Source organism: Lygodium microphyllum, chromosome 26 (genome assembly GCF_053477565.2).
Source record: "Lygodium microphyllum isolate KBCC chromosome 26, Lygodium_microphyllum_v1.1.10, whole genome shotgun sequence".
Lineage (NCBI taxonomy): Eukaryota > Viridiplantae > Streptophyta > Polypodiopsida > Schizaeales > Lygodiaceae > Lygodium > Lygodium microphyllum.
Genome location: NC_141160.1, coordinates 16,078,303 through 16,100,558, shown reverse-complemented (window position 1 = coordinate 16,100,558; position 22,256 = coordinate 16,078,303).

The following is a 22,256-nucleotide window of genomic DNA, read 5'->3' as shown; positions in this document are numbered from 1 at the left end:
GAAATGGCCAAGAAACCGGTCAAGATGCGAAGGGGTGGACAAAATTTGGCCCAAAAGAGTAAGTGACTCTTGGGAGCCCAAGATTAAAAGTCACATGAAATGAAACATGCAAAATCGTGGTGAGAGAAAGAGGAGGATGAAGGCTCCATCATGTTCGAAAAATGCGCCATCATGCTTGATGATCAAGCATGCAGCCTGCAAACAACCCCTGCCAATCATCATTGCCCCTCATTCCCTCCTCGATGCCAATCATTTCGCCACCCTTTGCCCTTCGAATGATCCTCTCTTTGAAGATCTCTGATTTCAGTCTTTCTCTCTCCTCCCTCTCTCTCTTCTAAAGGCAAGTTCATGTGGGAAGAAGAAGCAAGAAGAAAGAATGATGGAGGCTTGTCCGGCATGGATCGGATTGCTCCACGGGCTGGAAATGGTGACTGGTGATCGTGCTGAGCATGAAGTGCTGCTGATTTGCAGATTTGCAGCCATGGACATGAAACCCGAAACACGCAAATAAGCGGTAATTCAAAATTTTCAAAGGAAATTTGAGATTTCATGGCTTTTGATTGATAAAATGTTGTTCATATGGGCTAAAATTTGTTTATGTTGCTGTTTTCCATGAGTTCTTGCTGGTCATAATCAAAAAATCAAAAAAATATGCATCTTGTGGTTCAAAATAATATGCTAAAACACGTAAAATATGGAAAATCAAGGGAAAATGATGGTTTGGGCATAAAAATGAAAAAAATGAATATGAACACCAACTAAATTTTCAATTTTGCTACAAGAAGGAACTAAGGGCCACAGCCCATAACCTGTTTTGAATTTTTAGTAATTAAATAATGCAAAAAATAAGGGAAAATACAAGGAAAATAGAGAAAAATCACTAAAAATAGGAGAAAAATGCATTTTGGGTGCGGAAAATTAGTGAAAATTAAGAGCAATGTTTGTGAATGTTTATGAGGACTGAAGCATGAGGATTTGCCTCAGTTCATCCCCACCTTCTTGTTCTAGTGTGTTTTTCCCGCTTTTTATACATAAAATGATGGCAAAATGCCCTATAAATCCATACAACAATGCAACATTTGATCGATGGGAGGATAGAGTAGTTGAAATATGTCTAAATGCCATGTGGGATGATAAAAAAGTTGCTAATTTCTATGCATAGCATTTAGGACGGATAATAATTATAAAATAAGAGCCTAGTAGCACGAGGGTTTCCTTGGTGCTAGGTTCGTGCAACGCCGCATAAGAATGGTAGTTGGAAGTCATTGAAAGGATGTTTTCCACATGTGCACAATATTGATTTCATAACTGTTTGAGCACTAGGCATCCACAATATGCATAAATCATGGAAATATTTAAAAGTATCAGAAATCCTGGATGCACAGCAATTGTTTTCATTAGGACATTGACCCACGTTGAGTGAGAGACAGGGCACCCTAAGCCATAGGCTAGTCGTGGGGTCTAGGGAAAAGAGAAGTAAGGACAATGGTACATTCCTGTATACGATTAAATGGTACCTTGAGTGGATTTTGTGCGAAATGTTTATATGTTGAGCGACGCATTGAGGGGCAAATCCCCAAGGTGTAGGAGAGTCGCAGAGGGTTGACGGCATTCAGCCGTAGGAGGAACCCCATGTGTATGTGATTCGAGCCTTTTGGCTATGTGAAAGGGATTCCCTCTGAGGAGTAATATTGGGTTAGGATCAGTTGGACTACAATGTATTACAAACGCAATGTTTAGGAAGGCAGAGATTTTGATAGACACTCCTGGCCGCGAGGCCGAGGGGTTGTCTTGTGCATAGTGACGAGGCCCGGCTAGTGCATGAGCCAGTGCTGTCCCGTTTTTAGGTCCATCATAACACAAACAAAGGGAGATTCCCCCAACTTATCATTGTGGCCCCACTACAGCTCTCCTACACCCCAGGGACGCGCCCTCCCAACATAAAACACATACACACAAAGTCTGATCTTCACAATATTTGTTCTAGGAGATAGTATATTCCTCACCAAATCAATCCCCAAGGAAACAATTATACTAAACATATAGCATAGGGAGCCTCACACTCATCGTGGGTCAATAGTTTAAAACCAAGTGCTATGAATCCAAGAGATAGTTCTCTTTATAACATGTCAATGAAATGTGATGCAAAGTTGATCACTTTGAGTGCACAAACATTTTACTTAAATGAAATCAGCATTGTGAATGTACTCAAATATTCCTTCCATGATTTTCCTCCACTAACAACTTTGTTGCAAAACAATGGTAAGGCAGTGTGTTGGACTACTCCATGCCACTGTACTCTTAATACTTTTAAAAAATCGAATCCTACTTGAAAAAGGCAATAATCAAATCAGATTTTGAACCATATTCAGCACATAAAATCCCCTCTCCCTACCATTTAGGGTTTCGCTTGTTATGGGTAGTTTAAAAGGCATTTCAATGTATGTTTCTTCGTAGTAATGAAAGCAATAAATATACACTAAAACATACAAATGGGGGTAAACTTAGGCAAGTCCTCATGCCCTATCTCCATTATACTTGTACAAATATATCCCTAATTTCCATAATTTTTCACGTACGATATCTACTTTTTTCTCAATTAAAACTCAAATTTTCTCTATTTTTCACAATTATTTATAATTAAAATTCTTTTTTTTTTCTTTTTTTGTAAAATACTTAAGAATACTAAAATTCATCATTACCCTCCATTTTTCTCCATGGGAATAACATTTGCCATGATGAAACTCATAAAATTAATGATTTAGCATAAAATCGCACTTTTGTGTGTTTTGTGTATTTTACGTAAAGTGTATAAACGATTAAGATTTGTTGTTTATCTTGACATTTCTGATAGAATGAACCATTTTCAAGCACTAGAAACCAATTTCAACCATAGGAAACAAATATGCACCATAAAACCGAGAGGAAGTCCACTTACTCATAAATTCGCATATGTATACTTCATAATTTAAGAATGGGAAGCTATTGATGCTTCGTTGGCACTTTCTTGATCTATCCCTCCCATTCCATCGTGAACCGGCACCCATTCCCCCTCATTCTCTTAGCCCATATGAACTACGTTTATGGCGAGAGAGAAAGAAAAGAGAGAAATTTTGATTTTGGATCTTGCTAAATACTACATCATTTCTTGCAAGCATCGGAGCAATGGAGAGCAAAAAAGTGATGGAACTCAAGCCCAAGATAGGGAGAAGATTGTTGCAAGTCCAAAAAATGCCATTTTTGGAGGATTTGAGGAGGCGCCGAAAAAATCATGCCCCCCCCTCTCCCCCCAATTACATTTCATTTTTTGAGTTTTTGCCCTCTCTAATCAAGATTACCATTAAACCACAACTTATCTAGTTTATTTCTTGGTATTCATACTTCATCAGAACTGGTTCCAACCTAGTTGAGGGTTCAAAGGAGCTCAAAATTGCAATGTAACTAGATGGGCACCTTTCTGGCATCGAAATCTATCATCTTGGCCTCCATCACCTACTTTGGGCCTTCCGATCCACAACCATTTCATTTTTCATGAAAATTTACTCTTTTACGCCTCTTTGGCCACTTATGTGCTTTAAAATCAGCTCCAAAATTTGCTCTCAAGAAGAGAATAAAAAATTATACATATTTAGTGCAACATATAACAAAAGACACTACTAAAATAGCCCATGTCCAACACATAAAACCCTTTTTTTAGTCATTCATGGAAGATAGCATAAAACAAGAACTTATTGCACCTCTAATGTAAATGACCACAGATAGTTCAATACCTATATTATGTTGGTAAATCAAACTCAAGAATACTAAATGTAAAGGGGGATAGCATCAGTTCACACTGTGAACATAGGACTAGATGTGTGCTTGTGAGTGACCTAATCTATGATGTAAGGCAGTATGCCCATGTGTGTGTAGGCTAGAATCTAGGAGAGAATCATGGAGAAGTTAGAGGAGAGAATCATGGAGTCATTGATGATGTTGCTCTTTAGTCTATATATTCTAACTCTCTCTTTGTGAATAAAGATATTCATTTTTTTGTGTGCCGTCTATTGCTTCTATTGCCTCATTTTTCAATATGGTATCAAAGCTCCAAGCATCAGGAATACAGAACTGGAGGTGCAATCTTCATGCCCTACGTTTCCAGCCATATTCATCATCTTCTCTCTATCCCTTCTTGCACTGTGATCACTGCGTCTACTTCGTGATGTCCCATCATCATCACCACGCTCTGCCTTTCGAGACTTCTCATGTTTTTCCTAGAGATATTCCAGCTTCTCACGAATCTGCATGTAGCCCAAGTGAATCTTTCCTCCAAAATAATCTACTAGTCGTCGATCACTGTCATATATGCTAAAAAATGCACCACATATATCACAAACTCGAAGCTTTTGATCAATAATGTGCACATCAACCGCTGCAAGATTTGCAGGATCTGTGACTGGCTCTTGGCATGCACTCAACTTCCTCAAAGCTTCTATCTCGACTGTGTGTGATCCTTTTCTGAGACCACCGACTTCAGCTACACTTCCTCGCTCTTGTGCTTCAACGATACTAATCACGAGTGCCTCCTCTTCTCTTCGAGTCTGCATGAGAGAAGGCTGCTACAGATTACAAGTGTAACCCTCATGACTGTCACTCTAATATGATGACCCTGTAACCCAACCCACAGGTGCTTCAGCAACCCAACCCATAGGTGCTTCAGCAGACAAAACCCCTTGAAGACCACAGCCGTAGGTTCTAGAGTTGCAGAGATGGCCAAATTCCTCCACACTCCCTACTAGTGTGGTTTAGGAGAGGACCCTCTCTTCAATCATCATTGTATTTGAAAAGTATTTAATTACTATTTTTTTGGTCAAGATGCCTTTAAAGGATAATGGCTTAAACTTCAAGTTCTCTAGAACTTCATTTCATACATGGCAAACTAGGATCAAGTTGGTCCTCAAGAAGAAAAGTTTATGGAATATTGCAAATGGAAAGGAGAAGAAGCCTCGGGATCCTGCTCAAGCTACTGCATGGGAAGTTCGCGACGACAAAGCACAAGCCATAATCAAGGCAGAGTTGGATGATACCTACATCCATCATGTGGATGAATGCAACAATGCCAAGGATACTTGGGATGTTCTAAATACTCTCTTTTGATCCAAGTCAAAGAGTTCCAAGTTTGGACTTCTAGTTGAGTTTTTCCGTCTTGAAATGAAGCCTCAAACCTCACTTGCTTCTCATTTGAATTACATGAAAAGTCTCCTAACTCAACTTGTCAGTATTGATTTACGCATTGATGAAGATATCTCAATTGGTGTATTACTTAAATCTCTTCCTAGTCCTGAATATGACAATGTTGTAACAACTCTCACCAATATGCCGGATCCACGACTAGTGGAAATAGAAGCTTCTTTGCTTGAGGAGGAGAAGAAAAATAAATTCAAGCAAGAATCTACACCTGCTGCTACGAGATCATCTACAAGCGAGGAAATACTTTACCACCACAAGGGATTTTTTGGCAAAGGGAAATACAAGTACAATGACACCATCATTTGTGATTTCTACCACAAGTCAAGCCACAAAGAGAGCGGCTATTTTTCAAGGAAGAAAGCACAAATTCAAGCAAGAATCTCCACCTGCTACTATGAGATCATCTACAAGAGAGGAAGTACTTTACCACAAGGGATTTTTTGGCAAAGGGAAATACAAGTACAATGACACCACCATTTGTGATTTCTACCACAAGCCAGGCCACAAAGAGAGGGACTATTTTTCAAGGAAGAAAGCACAAATAGCCTATCTCATGAGCATCACCGAAAAAAAAGAGCATGATGAAGAAGAAGACCAAGAGCATCAAGGGGAAGAACGCCAAAATCTCAGCATGGAAGTAAAGAAGAAGGGGGCCTCTAAAACTCCTTCAACTTCGTTTGATGACCATTTATTTTGAATAAAGATGTAACCCTACTACATTAACCTCGTCTTGATATTGTATACATATTCCAAAGATAAACTCATTGTAAGTCATGGCTAAACCTCTGACCCAAGTCTCCTACACCTTCCACACCACTGAGAAATCAAGTCCCTGCATTGGTCATGGATGACCAAGTCACGTCATCCCTAAACTATTGTACATCCTGATTTTGAGAGTTGGTAAATCAAACTTAAGAAGACTAAATGTAAAGGGGGATAGCATAAGTTCACATGGTGAACGTAGAACTAGATGTGTGCTTAAGAGTGTGCTAGTTTGAGTGACCTAATCTATGATGTAGGGAAGTATGCCCATGTGTGTATAGGCTAGAATCTTGGAGAGAATCATGGAGAAATTAGAGGAGAGAATCATGGAGTCATCGATGATGTTGCTCTTTGGTCTATATATTCTGACTTCTCTTTGTGAATAAATATATTCATTTTTTCACATGCCTTCTATTGCTTCTATTGCCTCATTTTTCAATATATTAGAGTAGCAACCATCAACAGAGCAACAAAATTCCACGACGTGTCCCCAAAAAACAAAAAAATCAAAATTCATAGCTAGAATATGACCAACAACAATTGAAAACAATGTCATAGACAAAAAATAGAAACAAATACTGTTAAAATTTGCCCTCATAATAGCCTAGAATGTTGCAAACAACACATAGAATACCCAATAACCATGGCACAAAATGCATACATACACAAAAGAGGAAACTTGAGACATAAGAAGCATAATACATGAGGAAACGTAGTTTCAAGCAACTCAAACACAATCATTAACGAGCAGTACAGTGGTGCAGTAGAGGAAGCTCATAGATCAACATAAAAAGACACTACCATGGCATCAACACAGCAACATGAGAGCTTAAGCAGAAAGACACAAGTGCAAAAGAAGGAGTCTGTCAACACAAATTGAGGCACCACTTTCCAATGTACACTCCTACTTCACTCGAAACTTATTTTGTTTTTCAGGGGGGAGTTCTCGCATCGACTCATAGCTACGTGTTGTCACATCATCTTCTATGGTCCAAAATATCCATCCAAGAAGTGCCTTCTTGGCATGCAATATGTAACAATAGAAAGTGGGAAAACAAGAGAAGGAAAATGGATTTTCAGCTCTGTTGAAGGACATTGAGCTTCTCTCTCTCTCTCTATCTGTCTGTGTGTGTGTGTGTGTGTGTGTGTGTGTGTGTGTGTGTGTGTGTGTGTGTGTGTGTGTGTGTGTGTGTGTGTGTGTGTGTGTGTGTGTGTGTGTGTGTGTGTGTGTGTGTGTGTGTGTGTGTGTGTGTGTGTGTGTGTGTGTGTGTGTGTGTGTGTGTGTGTGTGTGTGTGTGTGTGTGTGTGTGTGTGTGTGTGTGTGTGTGTGTGTGTGTGTGTGTGTGTGTGTGTGTGTGTGTGTGTGTGTGTGTGTGTGTGTGTGTGTGTGTGTGTGTGTGTGTGTGTGTGTGTGTGTGTGTGTGTGTGTGTGTGTGTGTGTGTGTGAACCAAAGGCGCCATTCTCTTTCTCTACACTATGCAATAATCTCGAGGGGGGGCACCTTATAAAACATGTAATCTAGCACCTGAGTTCCAAAGAAAGGGTATTTTTATTAGTTGGCTTATAGTTTTCCAAAAATAGAAAGGGTTTATAAATGTGACTCATGTAAACATTACATAATTAGGGGTTTTTTAATTCAAAAATTTTCAAAAGCACACTTTTGGGGGGGCTATGGAGGGGGGTGTGGAGTTGAGGAGGGGATGGGGGGGAGGGGAGTCAATACTTCAACTTGGTGATTCTCTCTCTCTCTCTCTCTCTCTCTCTCTCTCTCTCTCTCTCTCTCTCTCTCTCTCTCTCTCTCTCTCTCTCTCTCTCTCTCTCTCTCTCTCTCTCTCTCTCTCTCTCTCTCTCTCTCTCTCTCTCTCTCTCTCTCTCAACCCCCTTTATCTATAACATGTCATTCCTAGGTAGTGTTCATGCCTTGTGTCTCTTTAAGTGATTAGGTAGTTTTATAAGAGAGGCCTAGGAGAGGGGGTTAATGAATTAGCCTACCAAAATCCATGCATCCTTGAGAAATAGCTCACCCATTCAAGGTCAATGTTTTTAACACCACAAAACATGATATACTCATGAAGGCCTTGAATACATGCACCTAGTACAATGATCATTAATTTGAGGGTTGCACTCTACACACTACCACCTAAAATTACTCACTTTTTACTATATGACCCAGCCATGCATAAACATAATTGCAACAGTAGTGAGCATTCACTCTAGTTAATAGGGTGATCAAATGTTTCGTGTTTGAGGTCAAAAGAATAGCTCGGTTGGTGTAAAGCTCACGACTATCAATGGGGGTGCGTGTGTTTAATTCTTAGCTTGCAAAAGTTGGGCTATCCTCGTCCACCTAAAGGTAATTAAAAATGTATTACAAAGAAAAAAAAGTCTCATATTTAAAATTCTCTCACCTTTAATTTGAAAAAACACCTTTCTATAAATGAGACCAAGCCTTGCATACTCTCCCCAAGGCAAAACAAGAAGGAAAAAAAGATGTGGCCCTTTCTATCTATCAATGTTATCCTTAAAGAAATGGGCTAGCTAAAATGTCCATATTGAGGCCATGAATAAGCTCGCCACCCTAAGGGGTTCACAATTGGCAAGTTATAGAATCATGTAAGTGTAGGGGAAGGACCAAGGTAGGCTATTAGGTAACCAATACTAAAATGTAATGGTTACAATCTTAGGTTGTTGTTCAAACTATGCTAGTCTTAATATCTCTCTCTCCCTCTCTCAATAAAGAAAAATAAATAAGAAAATATTGAGCACAATCTAGGCTCATACATTCATGATTATAAAATCTAAGAAGAATGTATAATTGCTTTAATATGATGAATCATGAGGAATTACAATGCCTTGACAAACAAATCATTACTTAAATTGATTTTGTCATTAAAGGTCAATCCCTTACCTTCTAGATCCTATGCAAAGGATGTTGTTGAAACCCTTCTTAGATGATGAATAGACTATCCCTAGATATCTCAAAAAATTTCACAACAAACGAGCTTTGAGTGACATCCCTTACAATAATTTTAAAGGTGATCTACCCCATGATTAAACCACTCATTGATGGTGATAACAAGTCATAGCCCAACTAGCTATGTGACTTCATAGCTTTCAAAAAAGCCTTGAACAATCTATTTTTTCTCCCTAATCTCTTAAAAATAGACAAAACATCTTGCTTACATTGAAATACATCTAGAGAATGGTATCTATCTACAACCCCAAAAAGCTTATTGTTCCTACAGCTCCATATAAACATGATTCCTATAGCACATATGACATCCTAGAGAGCAAGTGATGCTTCATTGAGTTTGCCCTAGCACCACATAAGATGAACCAGGGTGATGAAAACCAGATTTCTCAACACATTGCCTTAGCTCCTTCAAAAAGGGTCCAACTTCCAAACATGACCACATCATATTAAACATAGTCTCTTCCTCTTTGTTGCACATAGGACACAATGGAAAGATAGCCTTGAAATTAGCTAGCAACTCCTTAGAAGGGAATATATTGCATAAAGCCTACAATAGGTAGAAGTTTAGTCTCCTTGAGGGGTCATCTTCCAAATTTTTCTAATGCTTTTCTTCCAAGTTGTCAGTGTGACATGAGGAAAGTATATTTTCCAATAGTCAAACAACTTAAAGATGTGTCTGGCCTTATAGCAAGCAAAGTCCTTCCTCTTTGTTGCTTCCCATAGAGGCTTACCCTTCTCTATAGCCATAGATTTTAATAGACTCACTTTACTTGAGTTAAGTGACTCAACTATTTTTAGGTAAGTGGCACACTTTTGAGCTAAGAATTTCTTGAATATGTGCTATCTTCAAATAGAAAGAAAAGTAAGTCTTAACTTGAGAAAATTTCCTATACTTCACTTAAGTGGAAAAGGAATTGTGTGATTAGAAAGAGCTCTTATGTGTGATGGGAGGAGCAAACAATCACTTGATGGGGATCTTCTTTGTCATGCACCAAATTATATGGGCTATTTTATGAAGGAAAGAGTGATGACACATCTATTATAGGGATAGCCATGCATAAAACAAGCACACACACACACACACACACAGATTTCTCTCTTGTGCTTCAGATCTCACATCTCCACATGAAGTGAAAAGAGGACTCGATCTCACAAGCTTCCACAGTCTAGCTACCATGGCAAATTTTGCTAAAGGTGTTCTAGTTGAGAATCCTTCATCATCAAGCCCCTTGCTTGGAGAGCCTATGGACCTTTTGACAGGGTTACAATTGGTGCTAAGAGGGACTTGCATGTGATGGATTGGCTCAATGGCTTCATGAAGCTACAAAGGCAATTTACAAGCATGCAACATAGGTGTGTGTTCTTGCTCAAGATTGTAGTCAACCCGATTTTAGTAAACTTGTGTAGGCTTTATGCTCAGAATATAGCATGAACTTGATCTCTTTTCCAAGTGCCAAGAAACTTGATGAATGGGTAGGGTTGTGCAAGATTGATTTTGAAGGGAAGCTTCAAAAGGTTCTTGGCTTCTTGTGTGTGGTCATCAAGGATTTTGGTGAGGAGATAAAGGGTTTGAAGATTGTTCAAGAGTATTTGAAGACTTGATGAAGCTACTCTATGAGAGCTAATATTGCCACCCATGTGTGGAGTTTACCTGCACTCTTTTTTAGATTTAAGTGGTCTTTGTTAAGTTTAATCAATTAAGGCACTCCAATTTACACTTAGGTAGTTTTTCCACACACAGATTTTGTTGTTTATCTAGAAGGGAAACATTTACACTCCTTGATCAGGAAGGTACATGCTCTTATCTTGGATTGTGAAGCACCCATTGACTTCAATTGAGACTTTGATACACATGGCAAAGTATGGTAAGCAAGTCACTGAATTTGTGAATACATTCATAGCAGCAAAGATTTTGATGTTAACAAGGCTTGCCAAAAACCGGGAGGTTCACCATGGATAACTTATGGAATCATGTAAGTGCAAGGGAGGGGGTTTTCTCAAAATTTACATAAGAGTATAGATGATGGGTAGTTCCCCATTAATTTCCCTTCCCAAGCTTAAAAATAAGGAAGGGGGTGAAAGGGAGGGGGGGTGTTAGGGTTAGGGGTGGGGTAGGCATAGGGGTATGGGTATAGAAGAATATACTTTTCTACTAGTAATTTTATTATGTTTAGTAAACTAATTCCTTTCACTATATTATTGGCATGGTCCTCTTCTAATACTCTTCTACATAGGTGATTTACTCTTTGCATTTAGTAATTATGGTAATTGGGGACCTTTCTTTAAGACTTGAGGCTAGCTAGCACTTAGCGCTATTTGATATAGCTCATAAAATAACTTGTATAGGTCAATGTCAAAAACATCACAACCATAAAGACAGACTTGACCAACTACACAAGTAGCTTGACATTCTTCCTTTTATATACAAACATGGCTAATATTAATTATACATAGAGGTCATGAAATTTATATATGCACCACAAAAAAGAAACTTTTGTGTGTGTATGCATGTGAGGGTGTGTATGTGTATCTCCATGTATGTATTCATATATGTGTGTATGTGTATGTGTACATGTAGATATATACATTTTCAAATAGTTACATATGTATGTATATACATACATAGACATATAATTATATGTATATGCATGTATCTAACCTTGAGTTGATTCTTTCATGTAAAAAGCAACCTTCATTATTGCTGACAATTAAAATCTACACACATCACATGTTCCAAAGGATAAGAGAAACAAGTTAAATCCAAAAAACAAAAAATATATCTTCTTGGGTTATAGTGATGAGAAAATTTCTTACAAATTGTATGACCAAGATGCAAAGAATATCATAACGAGCTATGATGTAGTGTTTAAGGAGCAGCCACATATGGACCTATCCAAGAGCTATCTCTACTCTCAAAGGAGGAGGAAGCATCATCTTCAGATGATGAGGAAAAAGTTCACCAACTTGCGACAATCATGCCACTGGAAAAGCCATTGCCACAATGGATGAAGCAACTCTATGATTGCAACAATCCTATGCCTACCGTAATTGAGAAAAAGACAGATGGACCAAGGAGGCCTTTGAGAATAGAGGATCAAAGAAAGGCTTCTGCTCACATAGTCAATATGGCATTGATGGCTTAGATTATGAGAGAAGTAAAGGAGCCAACAGACTTGGAAGAAGCACTTGCCAATCTAGCATGGAGAGCAGCTATGCAAACTGAGAATGATAGTATCATGAAGAATGACACTTGGGAGCTAGTGGATCAGCCAGAAAAGAGGAAGATTATTGGCACCAAGTGGAAGGTAAAGTATAAGGCTGATGGTAGCTTAGAAAAGTAAAAAGCCAGATTAGTTGCATAGGTATTTTCATAAGTAGAAGGATTTAATTTTCAAAAGTCATTTGCTCCAATTGCTAGAATGACCACTATTCCCACAGTACTTGCAGCTGGCTACTGATAAGAAGTGGCTAGTTTACCAAATGGATGTCAAATCGGCATTCTTGAATGGTGACCTCAAAGGGGAAGATCCATGTGGCTCACCCACTAGGGCTTGAGGTCCCCCATTCTGAGAACAAAGTGTTTAAGCTAAAGAAGGCATTGTATGGGCTAAAACAAGCCCCTAGAGCAATGGATAGATAAATTCTTTCTAGGTTTGAATTTCAAAATATGTGCCTCAGATGTTAACTTGTATGTTTACGTGGAAAGTTTGTAGTGATTGTCCTATATATGGATGACCTTTTTATTACAGGTGACTATGAAGATATGATCCATCAAACTCGAAAGGCTTTGAGCTCTGAGTTTGAAATGATAGCCTTGGGCTTGTTGCACTATTGTTTGGGGATTGAAGTCTAGCAAGAGCCTAGCAAAATCTTCATCTCTCAAAAGAAGTATGCATGGGAGATCTTAAAAGCATTTGGCATGACCGAGTGTAAGGAGATAGCTACACTTATGGAGCTCAATGTGAAGTTATCCATTGAGGAAACATCAATACTAGAAGACATTGGGAGGTACAGGAGATTGGTTGCCCGCCTCATCTACTTGTGTAACACTAGGCCAAATATTAGTTTTGCTATTGGTTTTTTGAGTAGGCTCTCGAACAAACCACGAAAAAGTCATTGGAAAGCTGGGATGTGGGTGCTCAAATACTTGAAGAAAACTTTTGACTATGGTACAATTTCAAAAGTACTCTTATTAGTCCACAAATTGGTTGCTCAATGCATTCATAGCGAGTCGCGGAAGGTTCCCAAGAACAAAAGAACTCTACTAAAGCTCATAAAACAAGAAGGAAGATTTGCGTGACGTGAAGAAAAGAGACAAATTGGGTACAATCTCTCCCTATGCCTTGTGTGAGTGCTTCACAAGGCATGTATTTATAAATTTATTCATCTCAAAGCTCAAAAATAGCCCAATTTTACAATTAGCATGCTTTGGCTTTTTTGTTTCCTTTTGTCCAAATAAAGAATAAAGCGGTTGGATAGTCCAAAGGTTAAGCTGTGCCCAAATACAATGTTCAACAATGAAATATTTAAACCCTGCACCTATGCGCATACAAAATAATAAATATTTTTCAAGCACTTCAACAAATAAGCGTGCCTAAATAAATATTAGCACCATATCTTTAATGATAAGATGCGCCCCCATCAAAAATGATAATTTTTTCTAGGTAATTTGAATACAAGCTATCGCCTAGTGCTTCCCAATGCCACCACTGCCTGCTCTACACATCAACTGAAGCATTCACAATTGTTAGAAAATAATAAAAGTAAATCGAAAAAAGTGAATACCTAGCAGTCTTCAGCTACAAAATAAATAAATAGGTTGAAACTTTGTCCTAACCTTAATTTAATATGAGTGCACTCTAAACTCATAAACATCCATTAATTTAAATATATATTTTTCGAAATCACCCACCATGGAATCACCCACATGCGCATTAAATTAACATGGCACCCAAAAAGGACAAGCGTCCCCGTCAACTTCTCGCACAGGGAATCCACCTTGTGTACGAGCCCCGGTGAATAAATATAGTTTTACGAAATCCACCGCAAAGCCTCATGGAATCCACCGTGGTCTCATGGAATCCATCGTGGAATATGCCTCCTGGCATCATACCCCCAGGGTGGGATAGCAATTGTCCTCAATTACTATCTCACCCTGGAATATGCCTCCTAGCATCATACCCCCAAGGTGGGATAGCAATTGTCCTCGATTGCTATTACCTCAATGTGGAGCGAGTAGTGAGGGGTAAGCACTTAGGTTGTGGGCATGCATCCATTGGCCCTCTTCAACAGGATGATTTTTAAACTTAACCAAATATATAGAGTATCTACAGCCACTTCTAGTGGTCATAAAGTCAATATCTAAAATAGTTTCATGTTCAAGAATTTTAGTTTATTCTTCTAACAAAGGCAGGTTTTCATAGACAAGATGGACAGGTAATGGGCCTCTAAAAGGTCGTAACAAACTTATATGAAAAGTATTGTGGATTTTCTAGTGTTGGGATAGTCCTAATTTAAATGCATTGTCATTGATTTTGTGAATGATTGGAGGGGAGCTACGGAGCTCTACCCCGAGACCTACGGACCGCTTATTGATCAAGCGTTTCAAGCCGAGTGGCCATGGCTACCTCTCACATAGCCAATGCGCAATGCCTACCTTACGGGTGTAGTGAGCTTACCTTGATGCTCGATCGAGTTCCCTCCTCTCTCTTGCACTCCGGTAGCTCCACGATCCTTGTGGCAAGCTCAAGCAACCTCAAGCCCCCTCTGTCAAGCTCCATCCTCCATAGCCATACAAGAGAAGAGAAGAGAAGAAGAGAAGAGAAGATGAAGAGAGAAGATGGGGAGCTTCTTCTCCATGATCCCTCACTCTCACACACTCACTCCCTCACTCCCTCACACTCCCTCAATCCCTCACTCAAGCACAAGCAAGAAGGCAAGAAATAAGAGAAGAAGAAGAAGAAGCTTTGGCCACACACAAGAATGAGCTTCTCATTCACTTTTGAACTTTATATGCATGCCCTACTTTTTGGGCAGTCATCCCCACTTTTTACATGGCCGGTCATTAGCCTAGGCCCTTTTTCCTATTTTCCACCGTTCTACTCATCCCATTCCCACTAATGCATACAATTTGCACAAGAGTGAGCCCGGTGCTCTTTTTACAAGGGTTCAGGAGTGCCTTTATATTTAATGATGCACTTTTACTTTTTTCTTTTCTCGAGGCTATACTGAAGCCTTCTGGAGAGGTCGTCATTCAAATTTTCAGGGTCTAACTTCCATTTGGGGTGCATTTTCCTTCCTTTATCCTGTGCCTTTTTGGTTATCTCCTTCTTCCATTTTTCCCACACTTCTGCTCCATTTTCCGATCCTTTGTGTTGTGGTAATCTTTTGTGCTGTGGTAAACATTACCCCCCTCCTAGCGGAGTGCCAATCCCATGGCACTAGGGTGGGGAGCAACAGGGTAGTTGGGGTTGCTGCTAAGTGAAATTGGTGGGTAGATGACCATAATCAAAAAGATGCTACCGTGAATGAGAGATGATGGAGTGTTGATTCCTACTGATTGGGAGATATTCTAGCATGCTTTGATCTTCTGTAGATGGTGGGCATTTGTTGTCACACATTTATAACTTCCCTTTTGCGATGATTGTCAAAACTAGGGCTCCGTAATCAGTTGAAGAACACATGGTTGCAAGATCTATGCCAATGGTGGGCCCATCACTGAGTTACGATCATAGCTTGCAAGAGAAAGCTGTGCACTCCCTAAGGGGTGTGTCTATCTCACGGTGTGGTGTAAGTGCATGTGCAGTGAAACTGGGAGATGGGTCTAACCTCGGGTATGCCCTTAGTAATGTCCCACACTTGAGGACCCAGTTTGTGTGTTGTTGGAGGTGCAGTGCAGAACTTAGGGTGATAGGTCTGGAAGTCCTGCCCTTAATCTGCCCTAAGCGTGAAGTGGAGAGAGGGGCTAGGGGTGAACCCTAGGTGTGGTGAGCAAAGTGAGCCTTCGTGCCCTTTTTCTTTTACTTTTTCTTTTTCCTCTTTTTTCTTCTTCTTTTTTTTTCTTTTTTTTCTTAAAGACTGCATACAAAGGAGGCGTTTTGGCTAATGCATATCTCCTTCAGCCGAAGTGCGGGCTGGTCCGCAGGCATTGGGATAGAAAGGCGCAGCTTTATAGGTATTCTTTAATAGCGGCCTAGGCCTTCAAAGGTGTGGATGACAAGAAGGGATGATTACACCTCATGAAGTGGGTATCATTCATATTCTCTAAGATTTCTAGGCAAAAGGAGGGAAGCAGGGTTGCTCTCATCATTAATCTAGTCATAGCCCTTCTATCTATTCCTAGGTTGATATCAAAAAAGAGGGGGGGAAGGTGGGCTTCCTTGTCTGTAGGCCTTTGCATTAATAGGAATTTGATAAGCCTAAGATAATTGCAGGTGGTTAGGAAGGCTAGATCCGAACAAGACGAAAATTCTACGAGGAAGCGGTTGATGGATGGAAGGAGATCCTCTACTCTAAAAACTAGGCATTCCTCGGGATTTCAAGCATTTACATTATATATTCTAGGAAAGTCAAAATCCCCATGAATAGTGCGGTCATAATCAACTCCATGCCTATGAGGGTAGGGCATGTAGACGGGGTCGTTACGTTCTTCGGGAAGTGAGCTGCAAAAGGTGGTCCAGGCGTCAAAGTTGGCATCCCAAATCCTCCTCCGCCACTTTGGCTATGCCTCATAGCCTTGGACAGTTTTGGGGACCCTGTTCACCTTGTCATGCCAGTAACTTGTAGGCTCTTGCCTCCACCTGGTTATTATAAGGCTCCTCTCTTCTATCCATCTATTTGCCAAGTCATTGGCCAGGTCCTTGATCTTGGATAGAACGCCTAGAGGCAATGCACGGTCCAGTGAGCGTGGATAGGCAAATGAAAGCTCAAATGGTCTCGTCTGGAACTCCCGGTCATGCCATATGATCAATTCGTGAGGCCAATCCATAGGGTTGGGATCCCCTCGTAGTGGCACTAGCTTGTCAGGGAATTTTCTGGGTAGTGACTGTGCTTTGCGTTGTGCTTCCTCTGCCAGTTCCTGCCTTCTTCTTCTGGCTGCCATAATGCACTCAGGCATGTGGGCATCTTTGGGCTCTTCAGGCGGGAGGTCTGGTAGAGGTAGATTGGGCATTCTTCGTTGTTCTTCTTCAACATCGTGCTCCAAGTATGGGCCCTCTTCGGCATTCAGCTTAGCCACTGTTGGGGCCACTTGTGGTGGTGGTGCGAGCTGCTCCTGTTCTTCGAACCCTAGTTCCTTGAGCTCAACGGTGGAGAGGCGGTGGAGAGGCCATCACGGCGCAGGTAGTGGAATTGTTGCTCCTTCATGATTCTCGTATCGGTGGAAAGCTCCCGTTCCTGAAGGCCATATCTTAGCGCTCGGGTAGTCAACTCCAACTTTCTTCTCACCCTCTCCACTAAATCATTGCCCTCTGCTTGGGTGACATGTAGCACTGTGCTAAGAAAGGCTTTCCTTTGTGCGTTGGCGCATACATCAGCTGCTTTGGCCCTGGATTCAGCAAGCACTCTCTCGCACTCAGCCACCACCAAGTGCTCCTTAACTGCCTAATTCTTTCAAAGTTGTTCTCTTCCCATACATTGGCTCTTTCATCCATCTTCCTCCTTCCCTCTTCCAACTCACTTGCCAATGTGGTTACCACTTGCTGTTGCTATTCATTTGTTAAGACCTAGAGTTGGTGCCACTCCTTGGATTTTCGAGCCAACTATTCTTCGGCAATATCTTTCACTTGATTTGCAATATTGAATCTCTATTCTACCTCGGTGATTATTTCTTGCTTTTCTTGTGCTAACTACTCGTGGCTCTGGATCTCTGCAAGGTGCAATCTTTGTTGCGTAAAGGCCATGGCCATGAGGGCCTCTATGTCTTCCTTGGCAACCTCTAATGCACCTTGCAGGCGTTGTGCCTCCTGTTGCCACCCTTGTGCTTCTGCTGTTGCGAGGGTTGCCGGCCTTTCCCATGCTAGGAACTCTATCTATCTCTCCAGCCTGTCTTGTTCCTCGATTTCATACCATAGCTTTGCTATGGTATTCTCCTGTCGCTCGCTTGGCTCGCCTTCTTGAGCTGCAAACTATCCATACCCTTCTAGTCTAGTTGTTCTCTGTTCCAGGTCGGCATATTGCTGCACTAGCAACTTTAAGATCTGCTACTCGGCCACCAGGTTTTGCTCTTCGTCCTCTAGCCTCTGTCTCAGGAGGCTCTCATTATCCTGGACTTATTTTGTTTTTGCCTGCAGTTTGATCCTGCAGCACTTTCACCTCCCTTTTTCAGTTGGTTCCTTGCCTTGAAACTTTGAGCCTCAAGGCTGTCAAAGTTTCCCTTTTCTTTTCCAGCTCCACCAAGGCCACCTTCTTTTCTTCCTTTGCTTTATCCAACTATGCCAGGAGCTCAGCCACGTAAGCGTCATAGTCCGCACCAAGTGGCATGGGAGTAGGAGCTGTGGTGGTTGACGCTTCTAGCTTTTGTCGTTTCGAATCTTTCTTGGACTCAGCATTTGCAGTGGCGGGTCTTTTCGCTCCAGTCTCTGGCACAATCTCAGCCACTTTACTGACTGTCAAGATTGTGGGAGAGAAGGAAGGAGTCTCGCTTGAAGCTTTCTTGCTTGCACAATGGGGGAAGACACACAAGGGTGGAGGCTGAAAACAGTTTTCCTCTTCTTAGTTGTGTAAGCCAAAAAGAACTCTAGTACAAAGAAATAGAAGAACCCTATATATGGGTCTCAAACCAAACTCAACTAACTAAGGTGGCATACTAACTGAGCCACAAACTAGAGTAGATAAGGATAGCTATCATGTAGCTATTATTCATGGGCGGTGTACCAACCGCGTCTGCAACTGACAAGTCGGTGATATAAATACACAACGGTCACCCTGGCGTATCACGAGTGGAGCTCGATATCTCAACACTTCCCCTCGAGCTCAATCCCAATTCCTCCACACCAAGCAGGTCTCTGAACTTGCGCAGCTTCTCTGCGCCCAATGCCTTTGTGAATATGTCAGCTACTCGATCCTCTGTGCTGACATAAACTAGATCAATGAGACCTAGTAAAACCCTCTCTCGCACATAGTGATAATGCACCTCAATGTGCTTTGTTCTAGCATGATAGACTGAGTTATTGGCCAAGTGTATACTACTCATGTTGTCACAATAAATGACAACTGGTCCATCTGTAGACTGATACATATCATAAAGTAGCTTATGCAACCAAGCTACCTCACATGCAGCCATTGCTGCACCCCTGTACTCAGCCTCTGTGCTCGACAAGGCAACTGTAGGCTGTTTCTTGCTGCTCCAAGTGACTGCAGCACTCCAAAAAGAGAACACATATCCACTGGTAGATCGTCTATCAGAAATACTACCAGCCCAATCAGCATCAGTGTATCCATGCAACTGTATCTGAACCCCAGTCTCATAAAATAGTCCATACTGCAATGTGGACTTCACATACCTGAGTATGCGTCTAGCCGCATCCAAATGTGGTTTCCTTGGAGCCTGCATAAACTGACTTACCAATCCAACAGCACAGCTCAAATCTGGCCTGGTAATAGTCATATAAATCAAACTTCCTACTATGCGTCTATACATAGTAGGGTCTTCTAGAAGCTCACCTACATCCGTGCTCAGCTTCACATTCTGCTCCAAAGGAACTGAAATAGGCTTACAGCCTGTCATCCCATATTTGGACAGCATGTCCAATCCATACTGCCTCTGCAAGAACTGTATCCCACTTGGTGATCTAATCACCTCAATGCCCAAGAAATAACGCAGCTCTCCCAAATCCTTCATCTCAAACTTCTGCTTCAATAGCATTTTCACATGAAGGATATCTTCATCACTATCACCTGTCATAATCAAATCATCAACATAAATGACAAGTAGCATAATACCTTTCTCTGTTTTTCTCACATAAAGTGAGAAATCTGCCTTGGAAATCTGAAAGCCAATAGTGACAAGATACTGTCCTATCTTGTCAGACCATGCTCTAGGTGCTTGCTTCAAGCCATACAAGGCTTTCTTCAACCTGCAAACAAACTCAGGATGAACAGCATGCACATAACCTGGTGGTTGCTCCATATAGACCTCTTCTTGCAAATCGCCATGCAAGAAGGCATTCTTTACATCCATCTGATGTAAAGACCATCCCTTTGATGCAGCCATAGCAATGACTGCTCTTACGGTTGCCATCCTTGCAACCGGACTGAATGTTTCTTCATAGTCAATGCCATATGTTTGTGCATACCCCTTGACTACTAATCTTGCCTTGTATCTATTCACAGAACCATCTGCATTGTGCTTCACCTTATAAACCCACTTACAGCCAATTGCATTTTTACCTTTAGGCAAAGGTACCAATTCCCATGTAGCATTTGCTTCCAAGGCATCCATTTCTTCATCCATGGCTTTCTCCCATTTTTCTTTTCCCATGGCTTCCTCAAAAGAAGTGGGTTCTAGTTCCTGTATCACTTTAACCATATATGCATAGTGAATGGCTGTAAATCCATCATATTTCAGCCTATCCACAGGATACCTAGCTCTCGTAGACTTGCGCAAAGTAGGTTCACTCCCAGGTGCTCTCAAAACATCCCTGGTCTTCCTTACTCTAGGTGTAACAATAGAAGGAATACCCAACTCATCATCAATGCTCTGTTCTGAGCCACTGGATTCACCATCCACATAAGAGTGACCTGCATTCACATCAAACATGGGCTGATCAACCTTCTCTTTTCCTTTTCGTGATACCTGCATACCACTATCTGCATTACTTTGAGAAGATTCTCCTGATCTCAATCTGCCTGTCCATGGCGAAGAATGTGAACCATTATTAGTGGACGCTCCAGGTCCACTAATATTTTGTGACTGCTGCTGTGAATTTTGTGCAGCATTACCATTTTGTGCATCTACATCATCAATCACATTTACTGGTTTATACCAGCTACTCATCTCATCAAAAACAACATCTCTGCTCACTGTAAACTTACGAGTAGAAGGGTTATAGCATCTATACCCTTTTTGCTGCAGAGAGTAACCAATAAAGATGCACTTCTCAGCTTTTGGATCCAACTTGGATCTCAACTCATCTGGCACATGTACATAGGCAATGCAACCAAAAATTTTCAAATGAGAAATATCTGGTTTCCTACTAGTATACCTCTCCTCTGGAGTCATTCCATGTATTGCTGCAGTGGGAGTCCTGTTCATTATGTAGACTGTTGTAGCAACTGCTTCAGCCCAATAAAAATCTGGCAAGTCTTTTTCATTGAGCATGGCACGAGATACCTCTCCAATATGCCTGTTTTTTCTTTCTGCAATTCCATTTTGTTGTGGGGTATGACTGCATGAATATTGCTGCTTTATGCCATGCTCCTGCAGGAACCTTGCAAACTCATTTGAGAGGTACTCTCCCCCTCCATCTGACCTTAGGCATTTTATCTGCAAGCTTGTTTCTTTTTCAACCATAGCTTTAAGAGTTTTGAAATGCCCAAAAACTTCACTTTTCTTTTTCATAAAATACACCCAAACTTTTCTACTATAGTCATCAATAAAACTGACAAAATAATGACAGCCTCCAAGAGATGCAGCTTTAGTTGTCCACACATCAAAGTGGATTAATTCCAATGGCTTCTTACTCTCTTGAACATGTCTAGGAAATGGTTTTCTTGCCTGTTTTCCAAACTGACAGGCTTCACATACCTTATGCATTTCTGCAACCTTGAATTTCGGCAAACCTGCAACAATATTTTGGGCCTGCATTGATTTAAGTCGTTGTACATTAACATGACCAATGCGTTTATGCCAGATATCAATATCTGCAACTACACCGGTCCCATGTGCAAACATTGCTGTACTCAATTCAGACATGTCTGCATCCAATGTAAACATTCTGCCCTTCTTCTTTCCTTTTTCTATCAAGCGACCTTTATTTTTCATATCCTCAACAAAGCATCCATGAGGATTAAATCTGACCTACAAGCCCTGCTCAACCATTTGACCAACAGAAACCAGATTCTTGGTGATATTCGGGACATGAAATACATCGGACAGGTATTTCTTTTTCCCATCCTGTATAGACAAAAGAATTTTTCCAATCTACACAATAGGATGTGCAGTATCATCACCAGTCTCCACAAATCCTAGTTTTTCCATTTTCCTTGCATCCTCCATCCATTCTGCATGACCTGTCATATGGTTTGATGCACCTGAGTCAACATACCATACATCGTTGCTTTCTTCTGCAC